This window comes from Impatiens glandulifera, chromosome 1 (genome assembly GCF_907164915.1).
Source record: "Impatiens glandulifera chromosome 1, dImpGla2.1, whole genome shotgun sequence".
Taxonomy (NCBI): Eukaryota; Viridiplantae; Streptophyta; class Magnoliopsida; order Ericales; family Balsaminaceae; genus Impatiens; species Impatiens glandulifera.
In genome coordinates, this window is record NC_061862.1 from 124,333,407 (window position 1) to 124,345,696 (window position 12,290).

Genomic DNA, 12,290 nt, shown 5'->3' on the forward strand with positions numbered 1-12,290 from the left:
AGATTATACTCAACAAATAGAAAATGCAGCAAATAACCGTTCAATTGAATGTACACTATTTTAAGGACTGTAATTTACTGAAGAATGAAGAGTATGAAAAGATAGTAAAGTGGTCAATTTAAACAATGAGGGAGCTGATGAAATTCCCTAAATCAAAGACCTATACTATTAAGAGCAATTCCAGCTGGAAAGTAAACGAAGTTTAGAAAAATAATACAGGAAAGAAAGTAGAGGATCATGCTTATAAAGGAAAAATATATTGGGGCGATGTTAAAAACAAAAGTGGAGGTACTCAATTCTCCTTTTGAATTTAAACTGTTAACTGAAGTAGAGGAAAAATGTGTTAAGGAATAAAAAAATATAGTGGTTGGAAACTACATAGGGAAGAACATAGTATCATTCCCAGTCACCAAGAAAATCTTAATGAAACAATGGGAGTAGAAGGGACTAGAGAATGTTTCTGCAAATATACACGGTCTCTATTTTCTACAGTTCAAGAAGGAATCAAACATGGATGATATTCTGAAACATGGACATACTTATATTGGATCAAACTATATGAAGCTAAAGAGATGGTCTGATGAATTGAACCTACTAAGCAAACCAAAGGAAATAACCCATATATAGTTTAAGCTTTGGAATATCCCAACACACATGTACAATACAGAATCTCTAAGTCACTTTGCAAGTTTATTGAGGAAAACATTATACATGGACCCAATTATAGAAGGAGGAGAGCAACTTACCTTTGCTAGAATAAACATTAAAGTGCATCCTCGAAGTATGCTGCCAAAGAACATGCCAATTGTTAACAAGAAAATAATATCTACAATCATGGAAATTTCATATGAATGGATGCCACACAAGTGTTCTTTCTAGAATATTTTCAACATGCTAGCACTAAATGTGCAAAAGCAAAAAAGGAAGAGTAAAAGTTCCTAAAAGTCCAAGAAGAAGAAAAGTAGAAAAATGAAACGGAATAAAGGCAATAAGAAAGGAAAATATGCATAGGAAGAAATCAAGGAAGAATCAGAGAATGAAGAAATCAAAGATGTAGAAGAAGAAAGTAATGTAGAATCAAATAATGAAGAAATAATGAAATTGATGAAACAGAGGATGATGAAGAATATAAATCGAAGGTTGTTAATATTCAAACACATAAAATTGAAGTAGAGAAAAGTACTGACAAAAGCACTGAAATCTTGAAGAAGAATACATTTTATCATAAAAGTATAAGTTGATACAGAGGAAGATTAAACAATAGAAGCAGGCATGCATCATCATCTTTTTCAATTCAATATCCCTTCATGAAGAACGAGAGAGGAATGAGACATGAAGAAGATAATATGGTTAAAAATGCGGACATGAAGATAACACATGCTGAGATAGATATATTGTAGTCTTTGATCATTGTAATCTGTGTTCGTAATTTAATTTGACTACTACCATTCAGAAACTTTTGGATCATTTGTTTGTCATCTTACAATCAAAACTAGAGTTTTTTTAGTTTTGATTATTAACCAACCCATTTTTGGACTTCTTAATGAAATAGTGTTAAATCGTTTTAAAAAAAAGACTCCAACATTGATTACTTTTAGTTATATTATTAACTTCATATTGTTCGAAAAATGAGTCTATCATATATCTCTTCCTGATACAATTATGTAACGCTGTACAAACAATATCAATATTTTGTTGAGTTCGAAAGCGGTACACCATTGTCTTATCGAATATTAGAAAACTAGCTTTCAATTTGACAAATGTACGTTCTTAATTCTGCATGTGCTTATTAAATAATTCTTTATTCTTTCAAGTTTGAACACCTCGTTATAAAATCAAAATCAATAAGCCAATAACGTTCATTTCGATAATAAGACATAAATACACGAGTATGAATATATGCATCATCACATAAACAATATTTATCTACAATTTAACATAAACACATATAATTTTTAAATGTAAAATATAAAATAATAATTTACCTGATGCTAGAAATGAATAGTTTGAAAATGTATTATGCATAGTCTTAGTCAACACTTTAGAATCATGTGTCACTCCTTCTCATTCCATCCAAATAAATATAAATATCATATCGAAATCACAAATGGCTAATAATACATTTTGATAACATTTTCCCTTTCTTCTTTCTCTATATCGAACTTGTTCATTTCTGAGAACAACGACATGTACTAGAGTTCCATCTAGTGCACCTAGTTCCCCTAAATAAATGGTAAAATAAATTTTGAAATAAAAATTGATATAATTATATATATTTATAATATTTAAGATTACCTTAAATATTTCATAAAGACGTTGATACATTGTACCTTGAGATATTGTTTGATTACTCGTAGTAAGAACAATAATCTCCTTAGAGAATTTTATTATATCAACTAACCTTTCATGAAAATAGAAATTGATTATTTATGTTGAATGATAAAATCTACGTTTGACAACCCTTACTTGTCAATAGATTATTTTACTTTTACAAAGAATTGCACCCACAATAAAATATAAGGTATCATCAACATCAAACATGTCATCAAGAACTTTGGAGTATTTTTTTTATGTTTGGTTCATTCGGTTCATTTAATTTCTATGAGTTCGATGTTATGGGAAGATACAAGATTACTAGGTATATCTATATTAAAATTAACATCAACGAATGTGGTGTTCTTTAAAACACATGGTGGTGGAGGTCCTTTCATAGAAGGATCCCAAACGTCTTTTTCAATAGGTCAATATAATTAAATAATGCTTTTATTTCATCTGCATATTATAATCTAGTATATGAATTGTTTTTGCATTAAGATAAACCTATCATAAAAAAAAGTCTAACATTTCATATATACCAATATTTTATTCCATTTTAAATAGGGTAATCAACTAAAAATCTCATAACTCACATTAAAATATTCTTCTCATTCTTCATAAGTCCTGCCAATAATATTTCTAATTCTAATTGGATCATATCCCTTTCCAATTTTAATAAAAATAAATTCCCAAATGCTGTACTTTTTTTTTCCAGGTAATTCCATTTATTTTTAATTATATTTGACTCATAATAAGTCACTTTTTCTCTTTGATAATAGGGATAATTATATCTATTAACGTCCCTTAAAACTATTTCTATTTTTATTCTCGCTCCTTCAATACAAGTATCTAAATATAATTTTAAAAGTACGGTATCTTTCTAATTTGCTCTCTACATATTATATATTAACCATCTTATTTATAATAATTACCTACCAACAAATAGGTACAAAATACATTAATGAATTGTATTAATAAAATAATTAATATATTAAATAAATACGTCTCTAATAAAGCAAGCACTAACCAGCTACGAGAAATTTATATCATAAAGACCTCACTTGCGTAGACAAATAAAAAACACAATTTTATAAAAGTTAGTCAAAGACATACTCAAATACTGCTTTACGCTTGTTTGGTTACATTAAAAGAGAACCAAATATATATGGGGTTTAATCGTTTTCAAATTACTCATGTTAACTATTAACAAAGATAGTTCAAAATTCAATACGTTACCTGTGTATTCCTTACAAAATAATTATAATAAATATTTAAAATTAAAAAAATAAATAACAAATAATATTTTATAAAAGAATTGGGAAAGCATACCAATATGCAGTACAAGAGAATCCAACCAATTTAGTACTCACTCATTTCTAATGAGTTTCTTTTATTTATAGTAAACATGAATAATATACATTCTCTTAATTATAATAATAAATTATTACTTAATTACTAATTTCCACTGACTATATATATACAAATAATACCCGAGATATGGTTTTGTTCAAATATATAATAACAAATAAGACAGTATAACAAAGACAGCAAGCAAGTAAGGCAAATACATCATTATCTGGTGTGCAAATTTATATACTTGAGATCCTATATATAGCTTTTGTGGAATTGGACCTAAGGTTTTGAGGCTCAATTTGGTGTATCTAAATGTTAAGTACCACAAAAATAAGGAAGATATGTACGATTATTTGTTGAATTAAAAAATGCATAAAATCACATGATGGTAAAAATGTTAATCAAATCGTATTATTATGGAAATTTCAACTAAATCGCCACGAGATTATATTATAGTAGAGATGTCATCTTTACCATAATCATGAGTTCTAATAGGATATATATATATATATTGTAATCAAGAAGAGTGGGGAGACTAAAATCTAGAATAAACAGAGAGAGTTAGATTTTGTAATCTGTAAGAACTAAAAATTTATACTTCAATTTATAATAATAAAATAACTTTTTTTGACTTATTTTTAAATAAATAAGATCAAAACAATTAACCCCATGTCCAAAAATCTATTTCAAACAATTAATTATGATTAATTATTGTACTAATTAATCAAATTAATTAAGATCGAGTTAAGGCCAAAAATAAAAAATAAAATTATTTGGGATAAATGTTGTACACATAACATCTCAAAATAATTTTAGAAAAATTAAAGGATAAAAGTAAATAATTTTGATGAATTGTTGTATCTATTTCATCTAAAAAGAATTATTTATTTAAATCCTAAAAATATACAAATAATAAATAAATAAAATAAATTGGTAAAATATTTGTTATATTTATTTTAATATTTTGTGTATTTAAAAAAAATTAAGATTAAACCAAAAGGGTGAAAAAAAAATCAATTTCAAATAAACCTTAAAGATTTAATATAAATAAATAAACCCATAATCGGGTGTAGCCGAAACCGAGAAAATAAACTATAATTGAAAATTGGTCTAGCAGATGAGCAATGGAAACTCATCTAACAATACAGACACACTCAAGAAACTAGCTATAACGAAGGGAACATGCGCTCATGTCACATCCTATAAATAACTGGACATTAGCCCCGTTAGCCCAAACGCTAACGGAACGCCCTGCTACTAATGAATCGCAGACGGAATGCCATGACACGAATGAAACGACGTCGTTTTAGCCTTTAATCTTCGTCTTCATTGCGACACTGAGCAGATAAACTCTAAAGAACCATGTTGATTTAGGTTTTTTGGAACTCAATCATTGCTCGACGGTTGTGACTGATTCGAAGCCTAGAATGATCACCCTATGATGGTGATCATTCTCCCTACGAAAATAGGGATGAATCATCCCTAGTCTGGAGACTTCAGCCACGAACAGCCAAAAGCCATTAATGACTTTTGGCCGATTCAATCCACATAGAGCTATCAACCGATTCAGGAATGCTATAAATAACTTCCTTAAAGTAATTCCGAATGCAGATAATCCAATCTCAACCTTCAAATCGGAAGATTTCAGAACTTCGCCATTGAAGCTCAAAGCTTCTGGATTTTTCGAAAATCTGTTTGAGACCTTAAACTTGGATCCAGGCATCTGAAAAGCTTCCCTAAGGTCCAAGGAGTGTTCGTTCTCTAATCTTTGGTATGATTTCAATCACCCTCTAATACATATTTACAATTTAAATTTGAATTTTTTATATTTTAAATTGCAAAAGCGTGTATGCTTGTTGTTCTTAGTGTTTTATGGATTAAAATCATTCTTATGATCATTTACAAGTTCAAGAGAGAGAATCAAAAACACTTTTTTAGCTGAGAGATATATTTAATCACATTGTAAGTTGAACAGAGTCTGTTCTGTTCAACAGAGTGTTAATTATTCAGTGAATTGTATTTGATTCAAGAAGTTTAGTGAAATCCTTCCGATTGTTGGAAGAAGGGGTGACGTGGGAGAGTTAGCTCTGAACATCCATAAGCATATTGATGTGTTCTTTCCTTCTGTCTTTCATTATTCATTCGTTCAAGGCTTCAAACCCAAACAAACAATTCCTCATTTGAATCGTTTCAAGTGTTTGTGAAAGTTTGTGAAGAATAAAAAGAGATATTAATCCCTAACAGGATTTCTATCAATCTGTTTGTCCGAAGTTGTTATCAATAGTCAGACCCCCGTCTCTATTGATTACACTGATCCTATCAAAGTGTTTCACACATTCATTTGAAGCGCTCCACTTTATTATGAATGATTTTCTTTATAATCATTTAGAACACTTGCTTATACGAATTTTAATGTTGGAAAATTGAAATATATATATATATAACAATTTGAACTACAATTGAATTATATAACAAATTTTCATGTATATCGTTTGACAGGACCGTGTAAAATGAATCATTGTTTCAAGTAAAGCGATTCATACCTTCATGTAAAGCGTTTCACACCATCATGTAAAATGAATCACTCTATTGTGAATGATTTTCTTTTAGGTCAAAAGTTGTTATAATCATTCAGAATGCTTATTTATACCACTTTTTAATGTTTGTAAATTGAAAAATATAAAGCAAATTGAACTACAATTGAACTGCTTATACAATTGAACTATATACTAAATTGTCATGTAAATCGTTTGATAGGGCCATGTAAAACGAATCACTACTTCATGTAAAGCGATTCACACATTCATGTAAAACGTTTCACACCTTCATATAAAGAGAATCACTCAATTGTGAATGGACAAGTGATAAATAATTGTTCTATCTTATTTCTTAGTTCTCTCGATTTATTAAGTTTCATGGATCAACCATCGCATTTGTTTAATACATTTTGAGAAGTGAGTAATATTAAATGAGTTTTGTAATATTGTATTTGTATAATACATTTGTAAAAGTGAGTATTATATACAATAATTTTTTATGTAAACGATTGACAGGGCCATGTAAAGTTGTTATAATCATTTAGAATGTTTTCTTATATGATTTTTAATGCTTGAATGTTAGAATTTATAATTTAAATTTTCATGCAACTCGCTTGCATCTTTTTATTCAACTTGTTTATGTGAATCAATGATAGTTACAATGTAATTTATTTTGACCTCTATTTTGAATCAATAGTCGAGGAGTCTATGCGCATCAAGAATGTGAGAAACTTATCATACTATTTACAATGATCAAAGCCCAGTGGTAAGAGTCGGCTTATGAGACCAAAATGTCACGAGTTCGATTCCATTTGGAAGCGCTTTGTGTTTAAGCGGGAGATCATGGTTGTAGAATGTCATTCTAATTCTCATTTAATTCACAAAACTATTTACAATGATCAAAAAGAAATGATGTCAAGTATTGTGTTACATATCCTAATGATACTAAAGAGGATTAGAGTATTACAATTTCTAGTACCAACATATATTTATTTACAAATGGTAATTCTAGTGTTCTCGTGTCAATTATTTGTATTGCTTCTTCGGCCATGTTGTAGCATGTTATGTAGTAATGATTGTTGTAATGTACAAATAAGAAATCTGTAGAATACGAAAACAAATTCATTTAAATCGCTTTACATGTAACGATGAAGAGAGCTTTACATGCTATTGAGAATCGCTTTACATGAAGATATGAAACAATTTACATGTCCCTATCAAGCGATTTACATCATTATTTACCGCACAATGCTCAATTTCAATGACAGATTTACTTACAAGGTCAATAATATCGATATTCTATTTGGAAAGTTCGAACAACTTCATTTCTTTTATGATCGTTGATTCAAATTCACTTGAAGCGCCAATTAATATCTATATTCTTACAACATAAAGTATATTATACACTAATACAAAATGTATAAACAATATGGTGTTATTAGAGTTTATAGAAGATAAAGTTGTGAAATAAATCTTATGCTTTTGGGCATTGTTTGTTGTCCATAATTCACGGTCAACAAATGCGCCCAAGCATGAATGATACCATTGTCTAGCCATTTATTGTTCTCTAGAATAAGGAAGACATCGCACGTCAAGTTCATGAATGCAGTCGCGAATAAATTTCCCTGCAAAACACAATAACATATTGGTAGACTTTTAATTTTTCATAAATAAGTGTTAGCAGAAAATATTACATTTGGGTTATATCCTTCTAGAAAGATAAACCCTGAAGTTTATGCTTTAGATTCAATCTATCTACATCCTTAAAAAGTTTAGAGAAGTAGGGGATCTCAATGTCATTGACAATTTTATCACCCTCTTTTTGGACTTTGAGGATGGAGGAGACATTGATTCGGGGGGTGGAGGAGAAACTACTTGAGAGGGTGACAAAACTATTGCTTTTTTCGGCATTCCCAAGACTTGAATTAGTGAAGGAGAAACTTCCATTAGTACAATTTTTAGGGTCTTTAACTCCTCGGTGAATATTTGCCTTCTCAAATCTATTTAGGAAGGTACTTAAGATGAATGCATTATGTTTTATGAGCTCGGTAATAGGGAGAATATTGGTTTTAAATATATTAAGTTCATTGATGTTAAGAGCCTAAGATATGTCTTCTAGATTTTGTGCACCTTCTGCCAATAGTTGTGCAGACTCTAAAATTATTTTGAACGTATTCACAAAAATTGATGACAATTTCTTATGAGGCATCATAGTCTCACACTGCTCTTTTTAAGAAAGATCCTTCTCAGGTAGATCATTGGAAGGTTGATCCTCCTCTTGAATAATTAGAATGCATGCAATAGCTCTACCCTATCCAAACCCCTCATGTTTGGACTCATAAGGAACCCTCTCGTACACCCTATCTCCGTCCAAGCATCCCAAAATTAGGAAACGCTTGAGGATGTTTTAGTGTACCATGTACTCAATGACTCGGTCCAAGTAGCACAAGTGATCTATTCACATATATAAACATATTATTGATAAAAATATATCTAATAAACTACAATAGTGTACTTAAATGTCAATTGTTCAATTACCAAAAGAAACGTCAATTGTCCATGCAAATGTGACTTTAATTGTCATGCCACTTTAGAGCACTATCCACCAGTCTATTTAAGGTGAACTTACACCAGTTGAAATCTTTTAATTTTGAAACATACAACACAAATTCTTAATACAAAGTATTTGGCCTTGTAAAATGAACCGGATATGGTCTAGTCACTAAAGAAGATACTAAAGCTTAAGGACAACATTATACCTTTATTCGAGATCCGACTAGAAAATGGTTGAAGAACCTTGTTTTGGCATGAACCATAGTTTGAAAGTCTGCCCATTATACTAAAAACGGAATTTGGGGAATGCGTATAAGAATAGACTATATTGTTGTCTCAGTGAGAGATATACTAAAAGGGGAATGGAACACACTATTGAGACGAGTTCCGGAGGGTGTAAAGATACTTGATCACGTCCAAACTTTATAGCTTAATGATACTATTTATTCACATGTTTGGAAGGTTGAAAATAATGGAAAGTTCAATTTAAACTTAGCTTGGGATTCTATTCGCAAGAGTGGGGAGAATGTGGGTTGGTTTCATGTCGTCTGGTCCTCCAAGGTCATTCCGAGGCAACAATTTGTGTTCTGGTTGTTGTTTAGGAGAAGGCTATCAATTAGAGATCATATCAAGAGATTCATTGATATTCCAGATATTACGGATATTAGTTGTGTGTTATGTGACGGAAATGAGGAAACAATGGATCATTTGTTCAGTTGTTGCCCGTTTGCTAAAGTTTTATGGAGGAGATTCTCGAGGTGCATGGGATTGACAAGTTTTCCATTGGAATGGAAATACATTAAGGAAGAAGTTATCATTAAAACAAGAGGTAATCGGTATTCTACTAATGTTTTCAAGTGTGGATTTGCTTCGACTATATATCACGTATGGGAAGAAAGGAATGTGGGGGTATTTTCTAGAGTTTGGCGAGACGAGGAGCAAGTTTGGAATGATATTGTTATGGACAGATAATCTTTAATCCACACATAGAGGCGTATACCCATAACGTCGGATAATTACATTCTATGTAAAGAATGGTGTATTAATTTCAAGAAAGTCACAAAATTGAACTTGTATAAGGCGCTTTAGTTTTTTAAAATTTGTGTTTGTAATTTTGTTTACTCGTGTGTGTTTTTTTGGATGATTCATTTGCTTTCTAAAGTATTAAATCTAGAATTTGTCTAGATTGATACAAATAAACTCATGCTGTTTTTTTCTTTTTCTTTTGGGGTTTTTAATGAAATGGGAAATTAGTCATTTTCCAAAACAAATAGTGAATCTCTTTACATGCTCGTGCCAAGTGATTTATATTAAAATTTGTTGTATATATTTCAATTTTCAATAAAGGGTATTTTATATTTATATTATTAAAATGTATATTGAGATAAATGAATTGAAATAGTGTAAGATATTGGATTTGGGATAAAATTCAAAAACAACAATATCAAACAAGCTCCTAGTCTCAGCCGGTTTTTACCAACGTTAAGATACCTAGCCCTAAATAACAACCTCATGGTATTAATCTATAGTAATAAGTATACATGTATAGTTATGAATAGAGAATATAGAAATAAGTAGAAATTGGGATATACATGCACTATGGATTTTGAGAAGTCCACAAAAAATAGAGACAACATAAACAACAAAGTATATCTTAAAGTTGTTGTCTCTAGCTTTGTTCTATAGAATTTTTTAGGGTTCCCTTGTCCTCGTTAATTTCACATCTCCTTCTCCACGCCCTCAACTTGTCCTTGTACTCCATACCGTCAAAGTCGGCTTTAATGGACTCTTCAATTTCTAATTCCCCTCTCAGGATGTTCAAAAATACATATTGAACATCCTCTTTATTAATGTGTACCTCCTTTCCACTATTCAGAATGATAGTTCTCCTTCTAGAGCTGAAGAGGCTCATAGTGCTTCGAGAGAATTGAACTAGGCATTTAGATATGTCCAATGAAAGAAGGGAACCAAATCTAATGACCCTCACTATATCTTTTTATTCTTTGATAATTGTTTAACGAGGTAGTGAAGGATCATTGGAGAGGTTCGGTTATTAAATATTGGAGATGGAGTTCATTGGTTTAGATATTGAAGCTTCTCTCTGTAGAAAGCATTCTTTTTTAAGAGGATGCGCAACAGACTCTTCATGAGTTGTTGTTGTCAGTATTTCCAAGGGTGTGGAGTGTTTGCTTGATGTGGAGAGTTTGTTTAATTTACTTCTCTACATGTATTGTTTTACTTGAACTCTACAAATGAAATCAAATAAATAAAAAAGTGTTAAAAACTTTACATGAAAGTTCGAAATGTTTTACATGTAGGTGGTAATCGCTTTACATAAAGATAAAGTAGTGAGTCACTTTACATAGCCCTATCAAGCAATTTACATGCAAATTTATTGTATATATTTCAATTTTCAAATATTAAAAATCATATTTGCACCTTCTAAATAATTATATAATCTTTTAACCTAAAGACAAATCATTCACAATAGATTAAAACACTTTAGTAAATCGTTTGACAGTGTGTGAAACGCTTTACATGAAAGTGGCAATCTTTTACATGAAGTAATGAATCACTTTACATTTCCCTATAAAGCGATTAAATGAAAATTTGTTGTATAAATTCCAATTTCAAACATTGAAACTCTTATAGGTAAGCATTCTAAATGATCATAACAATTTTTTACCTAAAAACAAATCATTCACTTGTATAATTCTAAAGATAACATTGAGAAACGATTCACAAAGCCCAGTCAAATATGTACATTATCTATTTTTTAACATCGTATATTGTAAATAAAAAACAGTTTAAGTTGGACATATGAATTAGTATGAATAAAACAGTTTAAAATACTATTTCACAATCTAAAAAAAACTATTAACACTAAATGAATCATAGTTTTATCTGCCGATACTACATAAATGCAATTTTAAATACGTTAACTCCTAGTTTTAACTTTTGATTTCTTCATCGATTTAGTAAACGCAAGTATTAGTTTTTGTGATTCATGATTATCAAATGAGAGATAAGCGTAAAACTTTAAAAAAATAATAAACAAAATGTAGAGTTTGAAAAGAATACTAAAATGAGAAATAAAAATGAAACAACTATGATTAAAACGTACCATTTTTGCTTCAGAAGATCTTCAGTGGATGTTCTTAGGTTAATGGAAGGAAGAGAGTTTACGATCAAATAGAAGACACGGAAGAAACGCAACCGAGCATAGAGAGAGAGGATGCAAGATTAAATGTGAACTGTACGAGTGAAAAAACCTTTTTTCATTGAATTTTTTATTTTCTCTCCCATCCAATGTGGCCTACATGTGGCATACCAAGTCGGATTCGTTGTCTTTCGCTGCTCGCTTCCCCTATCATATCTCTAAAATAAAATTGGGTGTGCATAGAACAGAAGAAAGAATATGCCCGCTAATCGCTTCCCCTATCATATCTCTAAAATAAAATTGGGTGTGCATAGAACAGAAGAAAGAATGTGATTGAAACGACGCCGTTTTTGGGTCATTTTAATGACAAA